Raw genomic sequence first — 16,409 nt, 5'->3', positions numbered from 1 at the left:
CAGGTATGTCTTTATCAGCAGCATGAAAACGAACTAATACAGTGGACTTACCCAAGATTTATTCAAATGATGATGACTTTTTCCACAGTTTACCATGTAATAGCATTTTTTAAAACTAGGATTTTCTTGAATGTTACTGACTCATAAGTAAATAAAGAAAGTTGAACTGGTACAGAAACACCCTTGCTTGATCCTTTAATAACAAGGAAGACAAAATGATACCTGCTCTTTATAAAGCAGCAAATGACCATTAGTTTGTTGGATGTAAAACACTGATGACCTGCAAGTAATATTAGCAGTTAGACAAAATCATCAAAATTTCAAATATTATTCTGGTTTCAAAGGATTGGACTATCAAGTCTCATTGAATATTTAACTGACAAACAAAAGTGTGTGTATGTGTATAAAACAGATAGAGTTTCTGACTATCCAGGCCACTTTCTAGAGCAGTTAACTTTGCCCCCAAGGCTGATGAATCCTATTCTTCAGTACTGGAGAAGAGGGAAGGTCTTCTATTCTTGGACAGAAAAGAACTCAATATGAGATCTGACTTTCTTTGTTAGAACCACCTGCTCCAGGCAGAAATTTGCAGATCTTGGTAATATGCCACATTTCTAAAGACTTTTCTTATTGTTTTTGACTTTGGGTGTTTCCAATTCAGATGCATGAATCCAAGGGAATAGGAGTAGGGTATAGAAAGAAAATACAAGAGACAGAATGTGGGGGATAAAAGTATTTATTGAGCACCTACTATATTCCAGGCATGCTGCCAGTTGGTATCACCTACATAAGGAAGTTTAATTTTCATTACATTTCAGGTGATCTGTATTATTATTTCAATTAAATAAATGAGGAAACTGAAACTCACAGAGAGTAAGAGGGTTGCCCAAGTTCTCAGAGCTCTGGAGGGGCAGAGTTAAATTGTTTCTTGATCTTCTGATTCCAAGGCTATGTTCTCTTGTATGTTCTTGGTCTTCTGATTCCAAGGCTACGTGTACTATAATGCCTATGAGAGAGAGAAGAGAGGAAATGTGCTATGGTTTTCCATAGTCAGACTCCTTGCATGCCTTTTGGGGAATGTGGATGGTGGTAAGAGCTCAGGCTTTGGCGTGAGTTTGCAATGTGCCTGTAAGGCTGCACCCATTGTTAAAATAGTAAAAATTGAAATATTTTTATACCAATTGATATATTTCTGTTGCCCTGAGTCCCTTGAATATTCTCTCTGTTACCTCAGTCATTCCAGACTCTACTCCAGGATTTTCCATACCTCCCTGTGAGTCAGCAGCCCAGTGGTTATGTCACTGGACATTAGAGGGCCTTGAGGACCCTAATTCAATTCCTTGGCTAATCTATTCTGATTCATCTTTATGATATGGTTTGGCTGTGTCCCCACCAAAATCTCAACTTGAATTGTATGTCCCAGAATTCCCATGTGTTGTGGGAGGGATCCAGGTGGAAGTAATTGAACCATGGGGGGCTGGTCTTTCTCGTGCTATTCTTGTGATAGTGAATAAGTCTCACGAGATATGATGGGATTTCAGCTTTTGCTTCTTCCTCATTTTCTCTTGCTGCCACCATGTAAGAAGTACCTTTTGCCTCTCACCATGATTCTGAGGCCTCCCCAGCCATGTGCAACTGTAAGTCCAATTAAACCTCTTTTTCTTCCCAGTCTCGGGTGTGTCTTTATCAGCAGTGTGAAAATGGACTAATACTCTTTACTATATCCATCATTAATAATTTTGAGTACCATTTCTTCCCCATTCTCCTTCCTCCTCTCTCATGAATCCAGTCCATCTATGGAGATTTCTATCTTTGCTAATATGAGTCCTTGATTTTTGTGGTGCTTTATGTGAAATATGGGTTGAGAAAGGCAGGAGAAGTAGTCCATACAAGGCAGAAGACAGAAACTCAGTTCATCCACATTATAAATAATTGAGAGGAGATATAGGAAAGAAAATAGCACCTTGAAGGCTGAAGTTTGATAAAGAGTGCCAGTGTGTTTGCTGAGCATGTGGTCCTGCAACAATAGTCAAATTCAATAAATTAGTAAGGAAGCAAAGATTGCTTGAGATGTGTTTTTTGGGAATTGATCTTTCTTAAAGTTTTGAAAGGACCTAAGAGAAAATGAGAATTTGTTTCTAGTTACTACTGGGTTATGCTTCCTTATATTCTAGTCAATGCAAAGACTGGGCCACATGAAGCTCCTGATTTATGAAGGTGACAAGATGATCTCTAAGATTCCTTCCAATGTTAATCATAAACAAAACACCTGAATCGACCCCTCAGAGGTTCATCAACTTCTATGGGTTCTATAGGTAAGATGACAAGCTATGAGGTCACATGAAACTGATCTCAGTAGGTGAGTTATAGTCTTGGATGTACCTACATTTGACTGTGAGTTCTTAAGAAAGTATCTTACCTTTATTGGTCTCAGTATTTTTATTTGTAAAATAGTAGGTAACCTTTATTGCTGTCACTTATTTTGAAATTGTTTTTGTTGTTTGTTGTTACTATTTTTTGAGTTTAGGTTGTGCCACTGTACTTTTTGTCTATCATTTAATTAAATCTGTACAGCAAAGGTATAAATTATGTATGATCATTTCCTTTTCACAGAGTAGACCTAGAAAACATGAGAGGCATGCCGAAGACTCCTTGCTAGACAGTGGCAGAGCTGCAATTCACAGTGTCCTCTCTGCTCCAAATCCAAAGCTTTCTTCTTTATAACACATGGCTTCCCAACCTACCTCAAGACCCTAGACTGGAAGTCATGAGCAAGCTTTTGTCTAAGAGAATGTTTTGAAAAATATAAAATGCCATAGAAATATCAGGGTTTTCAATATATATTATCAGCTACTCATCTTCTTCTCTATACTTTTTGTTGTTTCATCAAAATTGACCTTATAGATTTGAGGTGGACGAGGTGGACACTGGGATGCATCTCCCATATCCCCTTCCTTCCTTCCTTCCTTCCTCCCTCCCTCCCTCCCTCCCTTCTTTCCTTCTTACCTTCTTTCCTTCTTTCCTTCTTTCCTTCTTTCTTTCTTTCTTTCCTTCCTTCCTTCCTTCCTTCCTTCCTTCCTTCCTTCCTTCCTTCCTTCCTTCCTTCCTTCCTTCTTTTCTTGAGACAGGGTCTCACTCTATCACCCAGGCTAGGGTGCAGTGGTGCGATCTTGGCTCACTGCAACTTCCACCTCCCGGTTTCAAGTGATTCTCCTGCCTCAGCTTCCCAAGTAGCCGGAATTATAGGCGCGTGCCACCATGCCCAGCTAATTGTTGTAATTTTTGATAGGACAGGGTTTCACCATGTTGGCAAGGCTGCTCTTGAACTCCTGGGCTTAAGCGATCTACTCACCTCAGCCTCCCAAAGTGCTGAGATTACAGACATGAGCCACTGCACCTGGCTCCAGATCCCTTTTCAATCAAGAACTTGTTACTCTAGTTCCTGGAGTACTGTCAACCTTTAGGGAAGAGATGGCTGATCCCAAGTCACACTCCTTCCTGGAGCAACCTATATCTAGTGACTGATTGATAAAGGAGTATAAAGAGCTCTGGCTACCTTGGCTTCACTTTTGACAACTCTGAAGGGTCATTTTAGTTCCAGGGCTGTTGGTGGGGTTGACCAAGATAGTTTTGGAGCCTACATCATGCTTTGCCTTCTCACTCTGCCAGTCCTGCTTGTGGCCTTTCCCTCTTCCACAAGTGTTCATCTCAAGGCATTCCCTGAGAACATCCTGAGTGCTAAACACCTTCTGAGCCTGCTTCCTAGGGGAATCCATTGTGTAACAATATTTTGTTATTGTTGGTTCTTCATAAGTCTGACTTTCCTACTGACCTAAACATTTCTTGAGGGCAGGAAATGTGTCATATTCATTCCTAAGTCACCAATGCTTGGCTTGATATTAGGTCCAGAAAAAAAAAGCTCATTATATGTTCAATGAACTTCTAGGATAATAATAATAATAGTTAACCCTTATATAGTATCCTCATTAGCTAACTTCTGTATTAAAGGTGTTGAACATATTAGCTCAACCCTACAATCATCCTAGAAAGTATTATTATTATTATTACCATTTCACAGACAAATAAAGGCAAGAACCTAATGGTTCGAAGTTCTACCCAAGCGTACATATCTAGTGGAGGATCTGGGCTTTGATTGCAGGAAGTCTGTCTCTGAAATTCACTCTCCTAGCCACTACTCCTTACTGCTTCTTGTATCTGTGTATCTATCAATCCCCCACTTTATTGAAGGGGGATAGGAAAGAGCTAGGTAAGAGCATAAGGAAGGATAGTTTTTTGTTTGTTTGTTTTTTGTTTTTAATTTCAGGGGGACTGGAATTATCACAGAACATTTCTGGGGATGGAGTGTCTGCTTTTCTTGCTTGGAGTCCAGGCATGGCATATGAATAGTGTAGGGCAACAGAGCTCCCCAGGTGACTCTGATGTATAGGAAGTTGTGGGAATCCCAGATGCAGGGGGCAGTTTCAAGTGTACAGAAGGCACTTTCGCAATTGCCTTAACAGAGGCCCTAAGATGTGAAATGATCTGGCAGTAGCTACCCTGGTAGAGAGAGAGGAGCCAAGACTTTCCCTTGTTTCAGGGTCCTGGTCCAGGGCTCTTTGAGCTGCACTTCCTGAAGTTGGGCCAGAAATCTGCCTTGGGCATGGGGGAACCACATACCTCACACGTGCATCTAACGATTACTCAGGAAGTGGACGCTTTGGGGCTGACAAACGCTACACCGGAAAGGAGAGGGGAGAGCCTGCCAGGAGGGGGTCGGCAAAGCCAGTTCCCTCAAAGCATTGTCCTTTCCTTCCTCCAACAGGATGCCAGGAGCCCCACAGAAAAGGGACTCATTTGTCTTCCTTCCCAGCACAATAACTTGTTGCTGGCCTTTCTCTTGGGCCTTGCTCAGAGCAACAGGATACAGTCTTTGCCAGGGGAGAAGGAAGGAAGGAAGGAGGGGAGGGAAATGACAGGAGCTGAGGATCTCCAGTCCCCATCCTGGGCCCTGGAGAGACCCAGAACTGTGAGACCAGGACCCAGCCTAGGGCTGTCCAGGTCCGGTGGGCCTGGTGTGAGGAACAATTTCCAGTATCACAGAAAACCTTAATCAGATGTAAACTGAGTACCCGTTAGAAGCTGAGCTATCATTTGTGAGCATATCTGAGTGGCCTCTCTCCAACTTTTATCTTAATCTCATTTAGAAAAGAAAAAATAAATTGGGTCAATTCAGAATTGTACCTTCTTTCCTCTTTTAATTCATTGTTAAGAAGAAGAAAAGAAGGTATGCATTGGAGTTTTTGTTTGTTTGTTTGCCATGGAAAAACCCTCTTATTGACTTGATTAAACAAAAATAACACAAGCTACACAGGACAAATTTTAGCTACATAGACACCACCTTTGTTTTAAGGCTGTAGTAGTTGGCGTAGCATCTTCTTGCTACTTTCTCCAGCCTTCTCTGTGGACCGCAGTGATACGTTCAGAAGCCTGTTAGTTAACACAGGAGTTTCTGAACACTTTTCTATTAGTTTTTCACCTGCTCATTGTCTGTCATGCCTGAGGCCTGCAATGGTAACCTTTAAAATTTAAAGGCGAAAGCTGCTGGGCACAATGTCTCACACCTGCAATCCTAGCGCCTTGGGAGCCCAAGGCAGGAGGATAGCTCGAGTTCAGGAGTTCAAGACCAGCCTGGGCAATGTAGTGAGACTCCATCTCTACAAAAATAAAAAATAAAAAATTAGACATGCACCATGGTGTGCACCTGTAGCCCCAGCTACTTGGGAGGCCGAAGTGGGAAGATTGCTTGATCCAGGACATTTGAGCCTGGGAAGTGGAGGTTACAGTGATCTGAAATTGTGCCACTGCACTCCAGCTCCAGCCTGGACAACAGAGAAAGACCTTGTCTCAAATTTAGAAAAAAAAAAAAAAAAAAGGAAGATGGGGTAGGTGGGAGGAAGCTAAAAGAGAAAAAAAAATGGAGCATTTTTAAAGCTCTTTTTTTACAATTGAGGTTTTTCTGGCCTCATCCGAAACCTACAGCATCAGAAAGTGCATGTGTGGATGGCAGAGGCGTGGAGGGGGCTTAGCTGTGGGAAAGATGGCAGTGGGGTGGGTTGTAGAATTGGAATCAATATTGCAATCCACCACAGAGGTATAAACAAAACTGAACAAATCAATGCATTTTAATAAATGTTTATTTGTTATATTTATGAACATGTATATATGCCAGACCCTGTGCTGGGTGTGGGTTGTACAAAGCTAATGCTGGAGCTTGTAGTTTAAAAGGTGGCTCAGATGAGTAATGAATAACTGACAGCATTAGAATTATTTACGCAGGGAGAGTCAGCTGTCTGGGAGACTGACAGACCCTCCTGAGGAGACTCCCTTACCCTGGCCAAGCAAATGGGGGAGAGGGACAGATGAAAGTGAGTCCGAGCTCACCTTCCTCCGTGGGAATGGTTGTTGAAGAAATTTGCACTCCTTTTAGATTAACATTCTAGTCTTGCCTCTAAGACTTTTCCAAGGTGAAAAAAAAAATTGTATTCAGTTAAAACATGGGCCCTTGATATGAACTCTGCTGCCTGTCAAAGAGATCACATAATTAATTTTTAAAATTAAAGTTATTTGGATTTCAGCACCGACAATTTAGTGATGAGACTAGTGCTCTCGCATACACACACACACACACACACACACACACACACACTCTCTCTCTCTCTCTTTTCTGTATTTCCCACCTGGAGTTGAGATGCAGATGTGAGGTGGTGAAGACATTTCTGTGGTGGGCTCTGAGGGAAGAAGGGGAAGAAAACAAAGCCCCTGGCCTGTGTAGCTCCCAGCCCTGATGGAGGCCATAGTAGAAAGTAGTAGACTGGGATAAAGTCTAGAGTCAACTGACTTCATCCTCTCTTCACCACTCAGAGTTGCCCTTGGAGAAGGGAAAACAGGAGAAGAGAAAAACAGGAAGGGTGGGAAGGAGCGAGAGGGCCAGGGAGAAAGAGGGGCAGAGGAAACACTCATTTATTGTGTGCTCTGTCAAGCACTTTACACATAGGATTTCTCTTGGTCCTTACTATTAATACATCTCCATGAATTACAAATGCTTGTCCTCATTTTCACCGGGGTGAAAATGGAGGCTCAGAAGGATGGATGATTCATACAGTCATATCACTGGAGGGAAGAACTGGGATTCTTCCCCAAACCAGCCTCATTCCAAAGCACATATTCTTTAGACTACTCCACTCTTCGGATTAAAAACCCTTTCCTGGCTGATTTTGCATTATCTGATGAAACTGAGATGTGACTGGACGGCAGGTGAACCTTGCCTGGTGAAGAGCCACTCCACTGTCCAATGGGGAAGGTGCCCTCTTTCACGTCAACAAAGGCACAGTTTCTCTCTCAGAACTTTAATGATTATTTCACAACTTGTAATTTTTCCTCCTTTCTGTAGGTATCTAGTGTTTCTTGATTGTTAAGGAAGGGAAGAAGTTTTCGTTTTTTAAGAGAGAGAATTTTTCTGGCTAATGTATGGCCCATGAGCCACAGCCTTGGCATCACCTGGGAGCTTGTCATAAAGAAAGAATCAACAGTCACAGTCTTCCAGAATCAGAACTTCAACAAGATCTGCAGATGTTTCATATGTATATTCAAGTTGGTAATGCATGGGATAGAGGACATGATTTAGATTCAGACCCGGCTTCAAATTCCCATCCTAGTGTTTGCAAATAAGACCTTGGGCAGTTTACTGAATTCCTGTGGATTTCACTTTCCTCACTCATAAACTAGGAAAGATGATGCCCATTGCACAGGCTTGTTGGAAGAGTAAGGCAGCAATGTTAACTTCAGTGCTGCTACTCAGTATGTCAGTATGTCACTATGCCATCCATGAATGGTAATTCTTCCCTTCCAAAAAAAAGGAATTCCCTCTTCAAGAACGTGCACACTACAGAATCTGTTCTCTGAAATACAATGCTTCTGAAATACTAATCATATCCATTTGACCAGTGCTTTGCAATGTGATAGCCACGTGTGATGCATGACTTGCTTGCTATGTGACTGACCACTGGAATTAAATTAAAATTAATTAAAATTAAATAAAACTAACACTTCAGTTTATCTGTTGCACTAGCCACATTTCACTCCTCAGAAGCTGCATATGGTTAGTGACTAGTGTGTTGGACAGCATTGATATTGGACATTTTCATCATCATGGAAAGTTCTACTTGACAGCATTACATTAGACACCTCCCATTTCTCCTGGGCATTTGCTAACCCACAGCTTAACTGCCCACGCAGTAGGAGCTCAATAGGTGCACCTTGGCTTGAACTCTGCAGCCTCCCTTATTGGAAAAGAGAAATGGTTTGAGAATCCCAAGATCTGTTTTCCAATTACTGCTCCATCTGCTGAGGAGATGCGTGACCTTGGGTAAGTCACTTTTCCTCTCTGAGTCTCAGTTTTCTTATCTGCAAATTTACAGGGGAAAAGGTAATAAGAATACCTCAGATTAGTCTAGAAGCTTTTTCACTTTTTATCTCTTTTGGTAGTTTCACCAGTCTTCCGTCCTATAGGGTGACCAACACATCCTAGTTTGACTGGTCCTGAAAACTGAAAGTCTCACGTCACAGGAACCCCATCATTCCCAGGCAAACCAGGACAGTTGGTTGCCTTACCTACAGGTCCCCTCCAGTTATAAAATCCATGGTCCTGTGCAAGCCTGAGAGTACTGTGCCAGAAACCCCAAAACTGCTGCAAATACCAGAGGAGTCTGAGCTCAGGCTCTGAAACCAGGCAAACCTGAGTAAGATGCTGATGCTCCCACTTTATTTCAATGTAAACTTAGGCAAATTCCTTAGTTTCTCTGAGACTTAGTTTCCCTCTCTGCAAAATGAGAGTGCTAATGATAGTTCTTCCTCCTGGGTGTTGTGAAGATTAATTTAACAAAGCTTTGCAGAATGCTGAGCACTCCGAACAATGTGAGTAATTAATTCAGCAGACTCTGGAAAGGGGGCCGATCTGCCTTTCGGGAGATGTGATTAGGACATTCGTGTGTAACCCAAAGTATCTGCTAAAAGAGATATGACTTGCTTATGAGCCATTAAGTTCCTCTTATCAAAAACTCCCACAACCTCTGCCCCAGACTCAATTCGAATACATAGCAGTTCAAACTGGTTAAATAGAGCACATTTCAACTCCCCCTGCCCCTGCTGGGATAATGACTCTGATGCAGCAAGTTTACTGAAACACAAACTAATCATTCCTGTTGCCAAAGTAGGCTTTTGGCAGAGGTCTGTTAAGAAAGAGAGAAAGAGAGAGTGAGAAAAATGTCCTGGATTGCTGAGGCAGCACTGTATTTAGACAATTAAATTTGGAAAAGCAAGACAGTTCCTGTAACTACCTCCCACATCCCCTACTCCAAGAACAAAAGGTTTTGTTGAAAGTATTCATATGGATATTAATACTGAAACTTTAATGAGCCCCTCAGTAAACTCATCAGCTAAGTAATTACACCCAGCCACGGTGCTACCAGTGGGAAGGGTACAAAATCTCGCCTCCAAAAATTAGTCACTTGTAAGTTAACCCCACAGTCACGTCAAGCAACCCACACTTGATGGCTGATTCACAAAGATTCCTTGACATCTCTGTAGTTAAAGGGGCCAGATCACCATGGGAAGTCTGCAGAAAGGGAAAAGTTCATATTTACAAAAGACCTTTATGTTGCAGAAGAGTTTTGAGGAAACCAGGGTTATAAGTTAGTCACTGGGTTAATGAGGGCAGAAAGACTAGTACTGCCAAGAACTTGCTGGGTGTGAAGCAGGGCGCTGAGCATTGCGCCTGCCTGATCTAGTTTAATAGTCACCTAAATCCTGGGGACAGGGATATTTCTATCATGCCCAGGGAAGGAAACTGAGACTCAGGGGATGTGGAAGGCTTTGTCTAAAGTCTCATTGCTAAAGCGGCAGGGCCAGAGCTTTGAACTCAGGCTCTAGGTGAGATTTGAGCCTCACCTATGAAATTGAGATAGAAGAAAAAGATGGGAGTTTTCTTTTTTACTTACTGGAGTTGTTTCAGGGGTTAAATATTCACCTTGGGTTTGGCCTTGACCCTTGGAATGTAAATCCATAGAGGAAAGACTCTCTTTGCTTTCCTAACCCACCCCATCTCTAATTGTCTCTCTCTCAGGCTCAGAGTCTACACAAAAGACCAGGGCTCAGACCTCTCATCTACTACCCAGACTGCTATATCTTCGTCCAATCTTTTATCTTTCCTTTTTTCTAGCTAGTTATATAGAGAAATAGGAAAGACTAAGAATGAAAGAAAGGGAGCATATAAGAGTGAATGAGAAAGAATGAAAGAGAATAAAGAACAAAAAAATTGAATAAGGAACATTGAAGAAGAACAAATGAGAGTGGTAGGTTAGGCTGTTTTTGTCACCCAAACTGCATTTGAATCATTGCTCTTATGTACACTCGCTAGCTGTAAAATTTTGAGTAAATCTCTCTGTCACTCAGTTTCCTTTTCTGTAAAATGACAGTGATACTACTAATTTCACAGGATCATTGTGATAATCAAATAATATTGTCCATGCATTTTCCATTCCCCATTAGGCACTCCATAAACCAACTAACCTGCCTCCCTCTTGCTAACTTCCTTCTGGTTTAGTCCTTGAAACAACTCATGGAGCAAGTGGTATTTATATTCTCATTTTACAAATGAGGAATGGGGAGCCTAGGGAGAGGAAATAATAAGGATCACCCAGCAAGTGAATGTCCTAGCCAGAATTCAAATGCAGATCTGTCTTTCTCCACTACTTAGGAAAGAAAGAGCAAGGTTGGGGGTGGGGGGGCATCTGAATGGCCCGGGCTTTTACAGTTTCTCTTTTAGCTGCTCCACTGGAGGGCTGTTGAGAAAATTATCCAAATCATGTTAATGAGCAATTGAGTGCTGAGTTTCTCTGAGGGAAGATAACGAACAAAAGCTCTGGTTAGGGCTGGCAGCCAGGAGCTGCGATAGTTATCTCAGTTGATACCACCAAGGAGCTCTCAACTCAAATAATTAACTCAATTGCCTCCTCTCAGGGGTGAAGTGGGGCTAATAAAACGTAACCACCTAGCCTGTGGGAAAATGACTGTGTGCCCGTAGATGAAGTGCTTTCAAGACCATCTGGTGCCTAGTGGTATCATCGCAGAAGCCATGGTGAGTACCAACTGGGCCCAGGGAGAGCCTTGACTCCTTGGAAGGAGCCTGCCAGTCTTGCTATTGGCTCAACAGAAGTGGATCTGAATCCAGGATGTATCACTCTGGAGCTTAGGATGTTAGATGTAGCTCTCAACCTCTTTGAGACTTGGTTCTTCCTCTATAAAATTGAGTTAATAGAATGTACATCCTGGCAAAGGTGTTGGATGGGTATAAAAGAAAGATCTTGATATAGGACCTGACACACAGTAGTTACTCAGCATACTTGAGATTTGTCCTCCTACAACAGATGTCTCTGGGGAAGGAGAAGAAGAAAGAAATGCAGTCCCCACAAGCAAATAAACTGATTTGCATCTTCTTGTTAGGGAAATGGCAGTTTCCCAACGCTAAGATTTGAGTAGGCAAATCACTTTTACTGATGGTGTGAGTTTTAATGGCTTCAGCCAGTTGGTCTTTTCCTCCCACTGCTCCATTACTACAGAAATGTATTTCCTTTATTCCTTCTGACCCATAGTCCCGGTTGATTGAGAGCTTACTTGAGGCACCGTGCTAAATGCTTTCCTGAGATCTCCCATTTCACAATAATAATAAAGGAGTGATCACATGTATCCTCCAACAACTCTGGAAGACTAGGAGCAATTGTTATCCCTATTTTACAGATGAGGAAACCAAGGCACAAAGAGGTCAAGTCACAGACCCGGGGTCATTTACTAATAAGAGGGAGAGTTAAGACTCAAACACAAGTCTGTCTGAGTCCACTACTCTTAGCATGGTTGGAGTCAGGAACTCTTCCCTAGATCACTTTGCAAACACCAGCTGACCAGGTTGGGCAGCTCATCTGTTCAGTTCAGTCACTCCTTCCTAGAGTCTGATGTCTGCCACCCTCACCTCCCGAAAGCCGGTTCAGAGCTTCATCTTCATTCAGAAGTCACTGGCTACCTTTCCCAAAGCATCAGTAGGGTTGCCTGACAAAGAAGACTACACTAAAGTTGCCAAATTGAGTCGTGGCCCCTCTCCCCTTGCCCAGTCCATCTCTGCTCCCTCATTCTGTAGACCCAGGCTTCCTCTTCCCCTCAGTGCTGCATGGCACACAGTAGGTACCTCCCCCTCAGTGCTGCATGGCACTCAGTAGGTACTTGTTTGTGGCCTGAGCTCTCATCACATTTAGTCTTAAATAGTCTTATATAGTCACATATAGTCTTGCTATATTACTGACCACTGGAAAAATCACATTCTCTGAGTCTCATTTGCCTTATCTATAAAACCAGCAGGGGGAGAGATGAGGATAATTCCCAGAGAGAAGTAATATAGCTAGAGATTAAGAGCATAGGCTTTAGAGCAGACTGCCAGAGTCCAAGTCTTGCTCCTACTAGCTCTGTAACCTTGGCCACTTCACGTAACCTCTGTATGACTCAGTTTGCTATAAAAGACGGGTGATATCAATAGTACCTAGTTTGCAGGTGTGTTGTGAGGAGTAGTGAATACATGTAAACTACTTAAAACAACCTTCTAAAGGGCTGTATTCAAGATTTAATAATAATAATAATAAACAATAACTATTACTTGTATCCTGTTACAGAATATAAATTTATAAATACAAATGAGATTTCACCAGTCTCATTAGCCTCCCATGGAAGCCTTTGAGAGGTTACCCTACCTCTTTACTTTTGAGATAACAGAGATTCAGAAAGGCCAAATAATTATTCCAAGATCAAAGAGATGCAGACCAGGATTTCTCTCCCCTGCAGAGGCAGATGTATGGTAGAGCCTGACATACATCTTAGTGATTTTCTCTTTCTCTCTACGCCCCTTCCTCCTCCATCTCTGTGAATACCTGAGAATGTCTATGTAATCTAAGCCTTAGTTTCTTTAACTATGGGGGTGATACAGCCTATCTGTCATCTGGGAATATCTAAACATTTGCTGCTCAAAATAAGAGCCACAGAACAGCAATATCAGACCCCCTGGAGCTTGTTAGAGATGTGGACCCTCAGGCCTCCTGAGCCCAAATTTGCATTTTTAACATGATCCCCCAGGTGATCTGCATACATGTCAAAGTTTGATAAACACTAAACTAAAAGATGTAAAAGTGTTTTGTAAACTGTGAAACCAGGTATACCATGTTAACAGTAATTTGATATAAATGATTAGCAGCATACCCTATACATGCTCAGTATTTCCATTCACGTAGTCATTACTGGCCACTTGTTCCTGAGGAAGGGGAGGACAAAAGTGACCAAAGAGAGGCATTCCCTTGGTTAAGTGAATTGCTTCCTGGGGAACACGCTTATGTGGGACATACACTAAAAAATTACTGTTGCTTATCTGAAATTCAAATTTAACTGAGTGACCTGTTTCTTTTCTTTTCTTTTCTTTTCTTTTCCTTTCCTTTCTTTTCTTTTCTTTTCTTTCTTTTTCTTTACTTCTTTCTTTCTTTTTCTTTTCTTTCTTTTCTTACTCCTTCCTTCCTTCCTTCCTTCCTTCCTTCCTTCCTTCCTTCCTTCCTTCCTTCCTTCCTTCTTTCTTTTGAGACGGAGTCTCACTCTGTCACCCAGGATGGAGAGCAGTGGCACTATCTCGGCTCACTGCAACCTCTGCCTCCCAGGCTCAAGCGACTCTCCTGCCTCAGCCTTTGTAGTAGCTGGAGTTACAGCTGGGCACCACCATGCCCGGCTAATTTTTGTATTTTTAATAGAGACAGGGGTTGCACCATGTTGGTCAGGCTGGTCTCGAACTCCTGACCTCGTGATTCACCCGTCTTGACCTCCCAAAGTGCTGAGATTACAGGCGTGAGCTACCGCACCCATCCATGACCGAGTCTTATCTGGGAATTATTCCTAAATGGATCCAGTTGTCTTTTAAGTGCAAAGTCCTTGAAGTTTGGGGTATTCATTTAGCTAATCGCAGAGCTCAGCGTTAGGCTTTCTTTTGATCCTAAGGTTACTGAACAATGGTAGGGAAGGGAATCCTGAATCCTATTAGCAAGTGTCCCACTTTGTGGAGTACCCATCATTTCCAGTCACTTTACTTAGATAATTACTGCTTCAATCTCGAGCCTTGCTACTCCAAGTGTGTGATCAGCAGCGTTCCTTGTTAGAAAGGCAGAAAGAATCTTAGGCTCCCCTCTAGACCTACAAAGCCACCTGCAGTACAGGTGATTAACATGTACCTTAAAGTTTGAAATCGAATGGGCTAGGCAATTTGGGGTAAGGAATAGTCAAGTATTCCTTGAAAAAAAGAATCACTAGTAGACTTGATTTTTTTTTCTAGACTGGTTTAGGTGTACAGCAAAATTGAGCAGAAAGTACAAAGTTCCTATATACTCTTCTCTACCTTCACCTAGTTTTCCCTATTATAAACATCTTGCATTAGTGTACTACATTTGTTACAATGGATGAGCCAATATTACATTATTACTAACTCAAGTCAGTAGTTTACAGTGAGGCTCACTCTTTGTGATGTACACCCTATGGCTTTGTGTTTTTGTTTTTTTTTTTTTGCAGTGTAAATTTCACAATTTATTAAAATTTAAGGTACGTTATAAAACTTAACCTTTGCAATAACCCCGTGAAAGTAGATAATTGAGGGTGTTTCTAATTAAATTTTACAAATGAAAAAATTGAGGCTCAGGGGGGTTATTTAACTTGTCCAAAGTCACAAGGCTACCAACTGGCAAAGGCAAAATTTAAGGCTAGATCTCTTAATATAAATGAATATATTTTCTCCTTCAACCACAACGACTTAAAGAATCTGTTCTCTGTTTTCTTTTTTTTTTTTTTTTTTTTTTTGAGACAGAGTCTCGCTCTGTCGCCCAGGCTGGAGTGCAGTGGCCAGATCTCAGCTCACTGCAAGCTCCGCCTCCCGGGTTTACGCCATTCTCCTGCCTCAGCCTCCCGGGTAGCTGGGACTACAGGCGCCGCCACCTTGCCCGGCTAGTTTTTTGTATTTTTTAGTAGAGACGGGGTTTCACCGTGTTAGCCAGGATGGTCTCGATCTCCTGACCTCGTGATCCGCCCGTCTCGGCCTCCCAAAGTGCTGGGATTACAGGCTTGAGCCACCGCGCCCGGCCCTGTTCTCTGTTTTCAAAAAAATTATTTCAACTTTTATTTTAGATGCAGGGGGTGCTTGAGCAGGTTTAGTTAATGAGTATATTCATTGCATAATGCTGAGGTTTGGGATACATATGATCCCTTCATCCAGGTGTGAGCATAGGACTCAAAAGTCATTCAATCCTTGCCTCTCCTCTTTAGTAGTTCCCAGTGTCCATTGTTGCCTTCTTCTTCTTCTTCTTCTTTTTTTTTTTTTTAAGACGGAGTCTCACTCTGTTGCCCAGACTCGAGTGCAGTGGCGCTATCTCGGCTCACTGCAAGCTCCGCCTCCCAGGTTCACGCCATTCTCCTGCCTCAGCCTCCCGAGTAGCTGGGACAACAGGCGCCCGCCACCACGCCTGGCTAATTTTTTGTGTTTTTGGTAGAGATGAGGTTTCGCTGCGTTAGCCAGGATGGTCTCGATCTCCTGACCTCGTGATCTGCCCACCTTGGCCTCCCAAAGTGCTGGGATTACAGGCGTGAGCCACCGTGCCCGGCCTCATTTGTTGCCTTCTTTATGTCTATGAGGACCCAACACTTAGCTCCCACTTATAAGTGAGAACATGTGATATTTGGTTTTCTGTTCCAGTGTTAATTCACTTAGGATAATGACCTCCAACTGCATCCATATTGCTGCAAAGGACGTGATTTCATTCTTTTTTTGGTGACTGTGTAGTAGTCCACATTTTCTTCATCCAGTTCACCATTGTACCACATTTTCCAATGTACCACATTTTCTTTATCCAGTTCACCATTGGTGGGCACCTGGGTTGATTCTGTACCTTTGCTATTGTGAATAGTGCTGCGATAAACATACATGTGTCTTTTTGGTAAAATGATTTACTGTCTTTTGGATATATTCTATGGGTTTTGACAAATGCATGATGTTGTGTATTGGCCATTACAGTATCATATAGATTAGTGTGTTACTGCCCTAAAGATTCCATGGGCTCCACCTGCTTGTCTCTCCTTTCTTTTCGTTGAACAAACTACCAATCTTTTCACTGTCGAATACCGTCTTGATTTGTTGAAAGAAAGAAAGGAGGAAGGAAGGAAGGAAGGAAGGAAGGAAGGAAGGAAGGAAGGAAGGAAGGAAGGAAGGAAGGAAAGAAAGAAAGAAAGAAAGA

The 16,409-nt window shown here is 42.3% G+C and overlaps 1 long non-coding RNA gene across 1 annotated transcript in view; it reads right to left on the bottom strand.

Annotated features, from left to right (window-relative positions):
* Window positions 1-773: 773 nt before the first annotated feature.
* Window positions 774-16,409, bottom strand: part of LOC105534923 — a 69,228-nt gene continuing 53,592 nt past the window's right edge. Inside the window, exon 3 of the long non-coding RNA XR_001005351.1 lies at window positions 774-1,006. This is a non-coding gene — a long non-coding RNA (uncharacterized LOC105534923). The remainder of the gene's footprint in view (window positions 1,007-16,409) is intronic.

The sequence above is a fragment of the Mandrillus leucophaeus genome, unplaced genomic scaffold, assembly GCF_000951045.1.
Source record: "Mandrillus leucophaeus isolate KB7577 unplaced genomic scaffold, Mleu.le_1.0 Scaffold14, whole genome shotgun sequence".
Taxonomy (NCBI): domain Eukaryota; kingdom Metazoa; phylum Chordata; class Mammalia; order Primates; family Cercopithecidae; genus Mandrillus; species Mandrillus leucophaeus.
The sequence above is the reverse complement of the archived record's forward strand: the minus strand, read 5'-3'. Positions and strand labels throughout refer to the sequence as shown.